This window comes from Hesperophylax consimilis, chromosome 11 (assembly GCF_061612785.1).
Source record: "Hesperophylax consimilis isolate HC1 chromosome 11, BYU_Hcon_1.0, whole genome shotgun sequence".
NCBI lineage: Eukaryota > Metazoa > Arthropoda > Insecta > Trichoptera > Limnephilidae > Hesperophylax > Hesperophylax consimilis.
In genome coordinates, this window is record NC_142846.1 from 33495658 (window position 1) to 33509601 (window position 13944).

At 32.9% G+C, this 13944-nt stretch overlaps 1 protein-coding gene and 2 non-coding genes across 4 annotated transcripts in view; 1 reads left to right on the top strand and 2 right to left on the bottom strand.

Moving 5' to 3' along the window:
* LOC149420053 (organic cation transporter protein-like) overlaps positions 1–13944 on the bottom strand; it is a 141399-nt gene that overhangs the window by 45289 nt on the left and 82166 nt on the right. The gene's annotated exons all lie outside the window — the stretch shown is intronic.
* Positions 3089–3161, bottom strand: TRNAF-AAA (transfer RNA phenylalanine (anticodon AAA)). The gene has a single exon. It is a non-coding gene; the product is annotated as a tRNA-Phe (tRNA).
* TRNAG-UCC (transfer RNA glycine (anticodon UCC)) lies at positions 9587–9658 on the top strand. The gene has a single exon. It is a non-coding gene; the product is annotated as a tRNA-Gly (tRNA).

Sequence of the window (13944 nt, forward strand, 5' to 3'; positions counted from 1 at the left end):
CTTTAATCTATATATCTTTATATCGGATATCTATTTAAATTATTCATGTTCCGGTTAAAAACGGGACTGCAGGCCTTCACAGGTTTCCTAATAAACTATCAGTAACACACTAATGTGTTATGGCGATGTCTGCAAACGCAGGTGCATGAACACGTCTTCCAACATATTATGAATGTACTAAAATTTTATTAGGAAAAGGCCTACTATCCCGTTTTTCACATGATTTTATTAAATCACAAATACTCATTTTCTATCGTATCGTATCTTCGTGCATGAAAATATTGTCTGTTGTGACATTTAAAAAAACATGTACACATTGAAACAGTTTTTTTTACATTAACTTCATACCTGACCTCGGAGGTCCTGAAGAAAATAATTTCCTTCAGGGCCTATGCCATATTTGGGGATGATTTATGGAGGGTCTTTTTAGGGAGAGGAAGGAGTGAACATACATCTTGAAGAAACCACGTTGTAGAATGAAGTTCTACAGCCGAACTGTTGAACTGAGAATGAGTCGTAGAAACTACCTGTTCTCATGGGACAAATGTCAACCGGGTATGCCAAGCATGTTTCCCCTGGTGCCGAACGCAACAATGTTGCTAGTTCCTCGGAGCATTTTCCATTGAAATACGGATAAAACCAGGAGATAATTCTCATCCGATGCACGTGCTTTAAAGATTGCAATCTGTTTTTAAATACAAGGTTAGTTAATGTTAAAATTCAGGAATTTTGTTTTTGTCAAATAAATAAAATTTAAATAAAGGAAATTTTGTAATTAAAATTTAAATTAACGTAATCTAAATTTTTCACGGTATTGACTAAATGTGTTCTCGTGGTTCGTCATAAAGTCAATTCAATATCATTGTTTCTTGCATTTGCGGTTTACATAAATAACTCCTTAGCTAACCAATGAGTCGAAGAAAAACCACCCACACGTGTAAAAAAAATATTAAAATGTGGTAAAAATAATAACTCAAAGATTAACGATTGTACCCAAGTAGAAATCACCACACAAATTATGTTCGACATTTTTTTTTTTATTTTTTTTTTTATTATCAATATAAAGTTTCTTTTACAGGTTTTTTTTTTTCGATGTCTGTCTCACTAGGATAAACCTGTGTCGAGACAGACGTATTTGATACATTAAAAATGTTTACATATTTTTTGATACATTAAATATTTCACTACATTAAATGACATTGTGAAAAAGATAGAAAATAATAAATAATAATAATAAATGATACATTTGTTAATCAGCATCTAGTTGGAGTACATACTTATGTAGGGATTTTTATAAAACAATTTATCATGGATCTGTCTTGGCTGATGATCCAAGATTTGATGTCTGTTTTATATTTCAGAAAAAAATCGTTCAGTCTAATGGCTAGTGGGAGAGCATTATATAGCCTTGTTGCAAAATATCTAAAGTTTCTCTGGCCAAAAGTTGTTTTAGCGAAAGGGATTTGTAAGAAATTATGTCCTTTTGTTCTAGTATCACGAGCAGTTTGGATATTGTCAAAAGTAGTTTTGTGTTTGAAGAGGTATGTTAGTATGTTTTTGGCATAAAGTTGCCTAATGTCCATAACACAGATTTTCCTAAAGATTTCATCCGAACTGCTTGTGATTGGTAGTTTGAGGATAATCTTTATTATAAGTTTCTGAGCTTTAGATATTGGATCAATGGCGGCAGCGTTTGCTCCTCCCCATGCTATGATACCATACTCTATTAAAGATTGACAAAGTGCATAGTAGATTGTTTTTAGCTGGCTTAGGTTGAGAAAGTTGCGAGTTTGTCTAAAAAAATAAATGAATTTTCTAAGTTTGTTTGCTGTAGAGGTTATATGTTCTTTCCACTTTAAATTGCTATCAAAAATAATACCTAAGTATTTAATTTTAGTTACCTGTTCTAAATAAGGGCAATCACATATTATCGGATTTGTCAGGTTGCAAGCACAAATTTTAATTTGATTTTCTGGGTTTCTTAAGGAAGGATTAATACTAAATTCAATGTATTTAGTTTTGGTCACATTCATTGTTAGTGTATTATTGTTTAACCATCTTTTAACCACAGTTATGCCCCTGTTAGCTTTTATGTATACATCATTCCAATTGCTTGATTTGAAGAGGAGAATCGTATCATCAGCGAAACTTACAATTTTGGCATCTATTTGAAGATTACATAATTCATTTATGTATATTAAGAACAGGGTAGGACCTAAAACACTTCCTTGAGGCACGCCGTAGTTAATTGGTAATTGATTGCTATTGCAGTTGTTGATTTTCACACTTTGCTTTCGGTTTGACAGGTAATCGCTAATAATAGTAAGTTCATCACCATTTATACCAATATTAGATAGTTTTTGTAAAAGTTTAGAGTGAGAGATAGTATCGAATGCTTTGCACAGGTCTAAGAATATTGATATGCATTTTGATCCCTTGTCTAAGTTTTCATTTAGAAAATCGGTAACTGTTGCCAGGGCTTCGGAGGTGCCTTTATTTTTCCTGAATCCAAACTGGTTGAGTGATAGTATGTTATTTTGTTCAAGGTATTCAATTAGTTGATTATTAATAGTTTTTTCAAAGACTTTAGATAGTGAATTTAGTAATGTAATTGGACGATAGTTCGTTATGTCCGCTCTAGAGCCTCCTTTATGTATTGGGATTATGATTCCGTGTTTTAGATTGTCGGGGAATCGGCATGTGATGGAAATATTGAAAACAAAAGATAATAATTAGGATACAGCCATTATTTGAAATTTGTAGCTATTTTAAATTCTTGTATTTGTAGTCACGTTATTCCATAAGTATTTATTATTTGATTGCGCTGGTGGTAAATTTTACCAAGGTTGAAATAAAATTGCAAACTGTGTTGGTACAAAGTATTCACGTTAAAAGGTGGAAATTTGGTTAAGGACAGCGGAAAACAATGACTTTAATGTCGATTAAATAAATGTGTTTAATTATCAAATGAAGAAACTATTAAGATTTGGTGCGTTTAAACAGTTACTGCTTAATAAATTATTTTAAGCAATAATTAGTCGTCTGTAATATCAATACAAATTGAAAAAATCTCCCGAGTAAAAATAAATGCCGCCGACGGGAATTGAACCCCCGCTTTCTGATATTTAGTCAGACGCTCTGGACCACTGAGCCACATCGGCTTATTTCCAATCCGCAAAATAATTCAATATGTACTGGTACTTCGATAAAACATTACTGCTTATCATATTTTTTCCACCTGTAAACAACCAACTTTATTTTTGTAGGAAATGCTTTGTTAGTGCTAAATTTCCCACTAGATGGCGTCGAGACATATTATATCTACATTTGTTGGTGAAATATTTTGACTTGTCAAATATTATTATTTTTTTAATGATAAACTAATTTTTATAAGACAAGGTTTTTACGCATAGCCCAAAGGATAATAAATTATTGCTTATAATAATGTATTATCCTTTTAGTCCAGTCAGTGGGGAGTTTTACCTTGCAAAAGGTTAGGTAGTAGCGATTTTGATATATGTTGTTAAGATTGGGACTCTAAGAAAAAAAAAAAGTTTTCGACCTTGGGAGGGTCGAGCTCGACCCGCCATCTTGGATTGAAGGTGCCAAAATTTGTTTTTTTCAAAATAATTGTGAAGTGGTCGTTTTTACAACCAAATTGTTGAAGGCAAACTTAAAGACAACTAAATTACCTACATTTTTTGTATAAAAGTTGTTTTTGTAAGTCTAATAGGTAACGAGTTACAGTGGCGGAAATGTGAATATTTTTCTAAAAAATGATGAAATTCCCAACTTAATAATTTTTTCGGGTTATTCATTACATAATTATAAAATTTTTGTTAACTCATTTCCACACCACAATGAGGTCGAGAACATGGCGCATTTTTTTATTGTGGTATCCCCATTAGGTCTACTCCACAGATATACCAGCGATGGTAGATTTCGAAATTATGTTACTATAAAATATGTTACTTAATAACAGTCTTCGTCATCAATGTCATCATTTAACTCATTGCCTGTGATACTGAGATTCTGGGCTTCCATTGACAGAATCTCTTCTTCTTCTTCCTCTACATCGATGTGAACCTCTGGCGAATTTCGGCATGTTTGACCATTACAGCACCCACATACAATAGAACACTTCAATCCAGCTTTCCTGCAGCTACATGCAACGCCGCATCCTTTTTTACAATTGCATGAAATAAATTTTTTAAAAGTCTCGGGTGCTGGTTTCTTTGTCATTCTTACTGGAACAAGCCCGTTGGTGTCACGTTTCCAGCACCAGTTTTCTGATTTTTTCGGATTCCATACCATTTTTGGACTTGATGGTACGTTCTAAATGCATGGTACCGTGCAGCGTCGTTCGTTGGTGGCAAAGAGGCAAGATTGAATTTTATTTTTGTTGTCGACTTTGCGAAACGTTTGTAGCGGACTTCTTTCAAGGTTTCCTTATCCAATATCCATGTCACCCCCGTACAAAGCAACAAGAAAGCGTGTTCCTGCAACTGCTATGTCTTCTGTTGTTGCATCATGTTGTTTGAAGATTCCTATCATGGCATTGAGTCTTGTGTCGTTTTGCACAACCAAACAAAATTTTGTTTTTCCTTGGTTGAAGAAGGACGATGTTGTATCACAGCCGCTAAAGGCACGAAGAAACAGAATATTCTCAGCCGCCTCTTTGTATTTCACACTATTCGCGGAATACAGTCTTTGAAAAGTTTTGCCTCTCCCAGGTTTGCGAAGATATATACTACTTTTGGGTGGTGCTAATGCTGTCAGCAGAACTAGGAGATCAACGTCTTCGCCAATAATGAAAACAGCGTCATATGATGAACACAAGGAAATCGCAGTACTGACAATCAACTCATCAGCATCTTCTTCAGCCTGCTTAACTGTAAAATCATCCTGTATAAATTGCTTTGTAAGCATCGAAATCAGACGGACTTTGTTATTTTTATTGGCTAAAAATCGTTCTTGTGAAACTTGAACTGGAATTATTTCATCGAAAAGAACATCTGCAGATGGGCTTCTTCGATCGGCGAAGTCTTTCTGCGGTTTTCGTATTTTTTTCACCATCATCAAGCGGATATCCATCGAAAACAATGACTGCATGTGATCCATAGTGAACGTTCTTCTCGCAAATTGACCCAAAATAATCATTCCGATTCCATACAACTTTATGTAAAAGATATCCTCCATCCACAACATTAATTTAGCTACCTTCAAGTTGCACGCCTTCTGGAAGTTGTTTGAAAACACCATAAAATGATGATTTCGTACCTTTGCGCATTCCTTCTTCAGTGAAAAGCAACAAAGGAAATGGAGCGAGTTCGAATTTAAGGAAGCTTTAGACTAGGATCCCACTCTAACAAATCAACGTCATCGAGCACACGGATGATGCTATATAAGTATATTGTAACGTAAAAATACGTTAAAATGATATTGTGTAATATGTTCGTACAAAATTTATCAAGAAAACTGGAGTTTTACAATTTTTTGTCAAAATATTCTTCTTTCAACCGCTGTAACTCATTACTTATTAGACTTACAAAAAAAAAACTTTTGTACAAAAAATGTAGGTAATTTAGTTGTCTTTAAGTTTTCGTTCCACAATTTGGTTGTAAAATCAACCACTTCATAATTATTTTGAAAAAACCAAATTTTGGCACCTTCAATCCAAGATGGCGGGTCGAGCTCGACCCCCCCAAGGTCGAAAACTTTTTTTTTTCTTTAGAGTCCCAATCTTAACAACATATGTGAAAATCGCTACTACCTAACCTTTTGCAAGGTGGAGCCCTTTTTTATCCCCCACTGACTGGACTATTTGTGCTATGCATAAAAATCTTGTCTTATAAACATTAGTTTATCATTAAAAAAATAATTAGGTTACGGCTTACGTTAAGTTCTCTATGGCTGAAGTTTTTTGATACAATTCCATCCGCTATCACTGAGCGAGTGCTAAGTTAAACTATGCTCTAATGTAAAGCACAATATTGGTATCATCATTGTAGATAAGCGACATTTACAATCAGCGTATACCTTGAGTTTTTTCGTGGCTTAACGCAAGTTAAAACTGATTTCAAAACCCGTTTTTCTGTGATACGTATATAGAAGTGTACGTGTAGTTCCAATAATTTATTGTTCATTTTCCTTTTTTGAGTAGCGTTGCTGAAGGAAGTTAGAAAGGGAAACGAAAGAGAACGACTGAGAAATTATTGTTTGTTTTCATCTGTTTGCTAAACTTCGCTAAAGTCAGCTTACGGCATTACTATTCTCATAGCTGGTTTGGTACTTACTCTGATGGAATATGAGGTGAATACATAAAATTGTTAAAGTGAATAAACCACAAATAAATTGTATAAATAAATATACGTGTGTCCTTGCGTGTTTTTGACCTGTGACCTCTGGGTTCAGTGCATTGCCAAGGATCTTAACACTCTGCCAGGAAGGTCATCAGATTTATATTGCAATTTCAATATTATTAATTTATTTTTGACAAAAAAACTACAGATACCAGGCCATTAAGATTTACAATTGACAATTCAAAACATCTACACTAGCACAATACAAAATTCATAATATATGAAATTGGTTGCACACCCCCTAATCATGCATGTTAATTTGTATGTTGAATTATGTTTGTAGCTATTTAATAAGATTTTGAATATTGTTCACACATCGTATTTTATTATTGTATATATTTAATCCTTCCATAAATACGAGCTCTTGGAGCTAACCTTACGGAGTAATAGAGATTTTTTTTATTTTATTTATTTTGCATACTGTTATAATTTGAAATCTTTTAATATTTTGTAATAAATAAAAAAATGATAAATATATATTTTTATTTATTTATTTGTCTTGTAACTTGCTTATTTTGGTCTAATATTTTATTAATTTTGATTTGTTACCCACATTTATTACCCTTGTAAAATGACCCCCACAACAAAAGAACAAAATAATTACAAACAATATCAGAAATACTACACGGAGAAAGCTAACTGATTTAAAATATTACTAATTTATTAAAAATCTGGTCAAATTATTTGTACTACTGTTAAAAACGGTACTGCGGGCCTTTAACGAATGAATTGACAGGTTTTCTAACAAAACAGTAAAACGTGATTGTGTTTTGAGGATGTCGGAAAAAATAAAATACATAAAAACTCTAATATTTTCGAATTTCTCAATTATATTTATCACGATAAACGCAACTCCATGAACACGTGTTCTGATATATTCTGAATGTACTAATATTTAATTAGGAAATGGCACGCCATCACGTCTTTAATAGGATTTTAATAAATCAAGAAATACTCATGTTCCTCCGTGTATACATTATGAAATGTCCCTTAATTTTAAAACGTCATCATTTAGAAATTTTATTCAATGGTTAAAAAAGCAGACAGATTGCAGGATTTCTTTTTAACCGTAACATCCATAATAACGAAAACTTATTTTTGAAACATTATCTTGACAGTATTGCATTGGCAATAACGTAGTTATACTACAGGGTTTTCCAATAAGAGGTGTTATTTTGAATGGCCCGCTATTTCGGTAGATGTTACTTTTGAAGCTGTCATTTTTTATACATTTGACAAGTAAAAACTACGCCATTAATAAAAATAAAACGATACACGCTTTAACAACGCATTGAAATTGTTAAAATTCACTTGAGTGAATCAAATGCAAATCATCTTGAGTGATTGGCCCATTTCCACCTCGGTGGCTTCGTCAACAAGCAAAATTGTCGCATCTGAGGCTCGGAAAACCCAAGAGTTATTGTTGAAAAGCCTTTCTATCCTGAATGTGACTGTTTGGTGCGGTTTATGGTCCGGCGTAGTCATTGGACCTTACTTTTTCGAAAATGAGGCTGGAGCAACAGTTACGGTGAATGGATTGCGTTATCGAGAGTTGATTAATGATTTTTTATACGCCTAGTTACAGAAGCATTTGAAATCGATAAAAACCCCAATTATATCAAAAGGGACGACAAGACTAAGCTTCATTAAAAATATTGCTAATTTATTAAGAATCTCTTCAAATTACTCGTAATCCGGTTAAAAACGGGATTGCAGGCCATTAGCGAATAAATTTATAGGTATCCTGATCATCTTTTATTAAAATATCAATGTTTTGTCACGTTGCCGGAACACGTGTTCATAAAAATCATTTTCGCATTTTGTCATTATCTTTTCGTATTTTTATTTCTATTTAATTCATTTTGTTCCTATCTTATTTTGTATATAATGTTGCTGCTATAAAAATATTATTATTGTGTAAATTTGAATACAATGTGATATAATTAATTTATACTTGTTTTATGTAGTAACCCGACAGGAGTAGATTAATAAATAAATAAACAAATAGAATAAATAAATAAAGACAAGCGACATTCCTATATTATTACAAATTTACTAAAAAAATGTCAGGAAGCGTCCTGCAGTCCCCTTTTAACCGGATTACCACAAATTTGAAGAGATTTTTAATAGATCAGCAATACAAATTTTCCTCAGTGTAGTTCTGTAGTTCTATTGGTTACACCAAAACTAAACTCCGAAAAGCACATTGATTTCGCTAATTAATAAACTGAAATACCGTCCCTTGCCACACGATATAACGTCCATATACATACACTCTACCTCAATCTACACATCTGCCCTGATGATGGACATTCTAACGCTGTACAACAAAACATTAAACATTGGAATTAATTTCGATTGTCTATGGTGTGTGTTAGTTTTTCCTGCGTGAATTGTTCCTGGTGAAATCTTGTACAAATGAACTCAAATTTACTTAAATTAGGTGTCATTTTCAAAATTGGAACTAATTGCTTGATGAATTCAGAGAAGCGATAAAGTACCTACCTACAATAATAATACAATTTTTTTACACAACAAATTAATTAATTCCCATTTAAATTTGGAACTGATTTGTCGACAATTCAAACAATCCAGAGATTTTTAGGGGTGTTTGTAAAATAATTAGTTTTATGTTTTAACCTTACCTACGCCATTCTATAGTGAAACAGAATTAAAAATACTGGCGCATTTGTTCCAGGAATCCGTTCTGAATTCTGCTCTCAATTGGAGTGGCTAGGCGGGCTGGTGAGAGGAGTGAGGAGGGAGGGACTACACTCCAGGATGTATGAAGTATTGAGGGGACCGCATTACTATACAGCGAATAGTAACACTATCGATACTGCTGACTACTGACTCTCCTCTGTGACGCTGTGCTCCTGGGATTTCTACGCCTATGCCTGTGGAGTGATTTGTCTAATATCTACCTAACGAAGATCGTACAAGAGTTGAGTTGAAGAGCTATTATGCCAGAAGTTAAAGCGCAAGGTGACAATAAAATTCACACCAAATGATTTCGGATGAACTTACAGAGTGTCCCAATAAGAGCTCTGGATTTTATTGAAGTGAAACTTCTTTAGGCGCGTAATGAATTTTCGGGGACGGAGTAAAACCGAGTCACGATCGAAACGAAAATGCGGGTACCCCCACCACCGATTAAAGTTCATTTGATCTAGTCAAAGTTTTGAAGTAAGATATAAATGCTTCTTAGCTCATCCCGACAACTGGCGTTGGTGGTGTAATGGTCAGCATAGCTGCCTTCCAAGCAGTTGATCCGAGTTCGATTCTCGGCCATCGCACATTATTTTTTTGTTTTTAACGCCTTTTTCATTCAATATCTTATTTTTTAGTAGGTCAGAACATTTTTTAAAAGAAAATAATATTGCAAAATAATAAAAACACTTATCTCACTGTGATAAAACATTACTCCGCTAGAGCGCGCTTTGCGTTATTGTGTTGGATTAAAATTATTATCTAATCCGTATATTATGATAATTGTATTACATTTATTTAATTAATTTATTTATTTTGATAATATGTAATAATTTACAGAAAAAAAAATTAAAACTATCTCCCTCTGATAAAATATCCGTTCGCTAGAGCGCACTACGCGATCTTGTGTGGGATTCTATTTCTGTACATTGTACATTATTTTTAAAAATATATTATATTTTATTTTGAAAATTTTTGGAACTATACATTAATCGAACGTCATTCATCTATAAGAAAATATTAGAAAAAGCAAATCCATGCTTCGTCGTTGAATTATTTAACCTCTAATTTTCAAACTAACCTAAGAGAGAAAATAGAGATGATGAAATGAAAATAGAGAGAGAGGAATACTAGAAGTTTCACTTCTGTCTTGCGTAGGCTTGACACACCCACTTTTTTTGAAAAGGAATAGTATTTTTATTTCCTTGTAAAGAACTAGGCCTGGAACAACGAGTGATTCGATCCACTCGTTGTTCGAGTGGAATGACTTTTAACGTTTGGCGTATGTAAGTATGTACCTTCGACGAGACAAGAATAAGAATGTCGACCAATGTCTGGACTTTTTCTGGATTGGAGAATCGATACCCAGATGTTTTGATTATGAATGGAATAAAGCTAACTTGCAAACTCTTGCACTTTGGATGAAATTAACAATAACTTCGTTTCCTACACGTTACTTACATAAAAGCCCAAGTAAAGAAGCGCATGGTATCAAATCACAGATCTGTTGGCCAATTCTGATCCACTGTATTATTACACGACCAGAAAATATTGTATATATAATCTATTCTACTAATCCAATCTTAACCGCCGGTTACGGAGGTTGTCTATACGGGCTAAACGAAAAATTTTGCTAGAAGGGCATAAGAAATCCGGACAGTTTGCGTTTTCAGGGGCCTTTTTAGCGGAGTGAAATTTTTAAGTACTTACGTATATAACTAGAACTAGTAAATTATTCGCATCTGAGTAGGCAGAGTTAGGCCCCAGAGTCCCTACCCAATTTGCTTGAATTTAAAATTCTAAAGAAAACATTGAATAATTTACAACTCTTACGATCTACAATATGAGGTAGAATTTTTCTTGTTTTACGAGTTTTTGATTTTGACATGGTAATGTGGTTTGAAAGGGAGTTCTTATAATGAACAGTTGATAAATATTACTAACAATTGCTACTCCTTATGGAATAAATTAATGTAATACTGTTGCATAAATAGACTATAATAACCATTATTTAATTACTGCCGACTACTTGTATATTTTAAATGTAGATATAAACAACACAATAGCAATATCGTGGAGAGTAGCTAATTATCCACATGATGATGTTTAAACATGCTGATTTTAATGGCAGAGTTTTGAACAGTTGTAAATGCTGAAAATAACAATTTCAATATTGGGAGGAAGTTTTTATTATAAAAAAGAGTAATCAATATTCTAAATAAGCGTGTTTAATGGAGATAAATTTGGCAATGAGGAGTTCCAGTAATTTTTTTATGAAAGTCCTTGTCTAACTTAAGTACCAGCATTTTTTTTATTTTTTTTACAAATGTCGACCTCAGAGTAAAAATAATTTTCAAAGTCCGCTAAAACGATCGAAATCTGATGGGGTACGCGTGACGTCATACGAACATCGGTTTTGTCGGTTAACAGTAAGGTCAATCCCACTCAGAGCGATATGAAATCCATATGTAACCCGTGTGCGATTCTACGCAGTAACTTTGCACAAAATTGTTCGCATTCCAATGCACGAGGCCGACCGACCCGTGAGGGGTGCGGTGTAATCTATCAGAATCCGCCGAAACAAGGCGCTTATGTCTCTTAAGGATTAAATCGTTTTCAGTTGATGATTTATTAATTTTACGCATAATTATGTACAGTACAACTTATATATACAGAATTGTTGAATTGCAGCGATTGTTGATCTCCATCTACATCTTTCATAAGTATAAGCAATAATATTTTGTACTCAAAATTCAAAAGAAATTTTGTAAATTATTAATTAAAAACTATCAATTTATTATTATGTGATATTTGGGCACACGTATTATCTTTTTTGATAAAATGTAAATATTGAAAAATCCTCGGATTATTTATACATTTTGTGACGCTACTTTTTAGCAAATAAAAAGAGATATTTTTAAGACGAGACAATACTCTAAAAGAAAGCCAGAATCTTAAAGACGTAAAACGACTTAAAGCAGCCGTGCAATATTCGGCGCGCGGCTGACCTAGCAGGCCTAGAAAATCGTTTTTTCCGTGAGGTTTATTTTAATTATTTCTGATGAACATATCACCAAATTCTCAAATATTTCTAAAGGGATCCTTCGAGAAGTTACTAATGTATCGTCTAGGAAAATAAAATCTGGTGCTTACGGTTAATTTTATAGCTGAAAAACGTTTTATAAAGTTTTTAAACCGATTTAGATTGAAAAAAAATGATCACGTGCTGTTTTTTATTAATTTTAAATATAAATAGCTTATATCCGTGGGGATCCCTCTAGAAATATTTGAGCTTTTAGTAATACGTTCATCAGAAATAATTAAAATGTGAGCGTCGAGCAAACCCCCGTATAATGTCGCCTTAGTAGAGTCTAAAACTAATTTATTTAATAATGGAGCATTAGTCTTCTAAATCTTGTTTAAACAGACGTTTTTAACACGGGTTTTAACAAGACTTAGAGTCGAGGATATTGAGTTCAACCTCGAAGATAAGATGACATTATCTTAAAGTTGTTGTCAGTGTTTTATGTGCCATTTTGAGATCACAAAATCTACACAAATATTTGAAATCGTCTTTTGAATCGCAGAAAGAAAATGCCAGAGGAATTCGTTTTTCTCTGCCAAATCTTCATACTTTTCAAAACGTAAAAATAATGTGAAGCGCGTATAAAAAATGTAAACTGGACCATAAAAGAGTATTAATAAATATATGAATAATCATCACACGTGAATAATTTGGACACTTTGATACGGACGTGACGGATAGTGGATTCGTATAAACAAGTTTATTTATCTCCTGTAATACAGTTAAGTAGAAATAATATTTGTTGATTTAATATCAACGGTATAAATATACCATAAACAATAAATAATATACAATGACATCAGAGAGTATAAAATGAACAGAAACTCTAGAAGGATATGTATGAAAGAGACGCATATGTAAACCACCTTACCAGTAGACTTAATTAAATTAATATTGATTGAAAAGATATGATAGTGTAGCCTTCTTCCTAACCGCCACATCTGAGTATCTCTTACTGAATTCATATAATCTAGGTAAGCAAGTGCTTGAAATGCTTATTCCTGGTATTTTAACATTTAAACATGATTTTTGGAACGCGTAGCTCTCGTAGTTATATGAAACTCAACGAGCTTTAGTAAATGCGGGCTGTCTATATAACCATTTAATATTTTAAACATAAATATTTATTTAATTAACGCCCCTTTTCGGGGCTTTTACATATGAATAATAAGAAATACACATTATTTATTGTACATAACGGAATTGCTTCATTAGCAACATTTTATATTTGTTTAAATATAAATTGAAGATGTCCACTGACTCGGTATAATTGTTTCCATCCATTAGTATTCTGGGCAAAGAGGAATACATATGGTAGTTAGTCCAGATTTTCTGCACTGAAATAAATCCTGACTTCTAGTATTAGATTGTGGAATCCGGAAGCAATTCTAGCAATACCGGACTATCAACTAAATCATTTAGAATTTTATATAGAAATACCAAATCAGTGAAAATTCTTTTTACTGACAATTTGAGCATTTTCATATAATTTAACAGAGTGTTGTAGGTCAACATAATTGTTGGAATAACCATTTTAAAATTTATAAAACGTTAGAATTTGTTTTGTATTCTTTATGAAGTCAGATGTAATTCTTCGATCTGAGAGTTTTAGTAAATTAAATTCATTCATCAAACAATTATAGTTCTTTCGAAGGGAGTACTGGGTTTAAAATAAAAGTATTTTAGAATTTTTTTTTAGCTCGTGAATTGCTTTAGTCGTCATGCTGATATTAACCATATAATATAATTATCATTCGGTTGCATATTGAAATTTGAAGCGTATGTAAG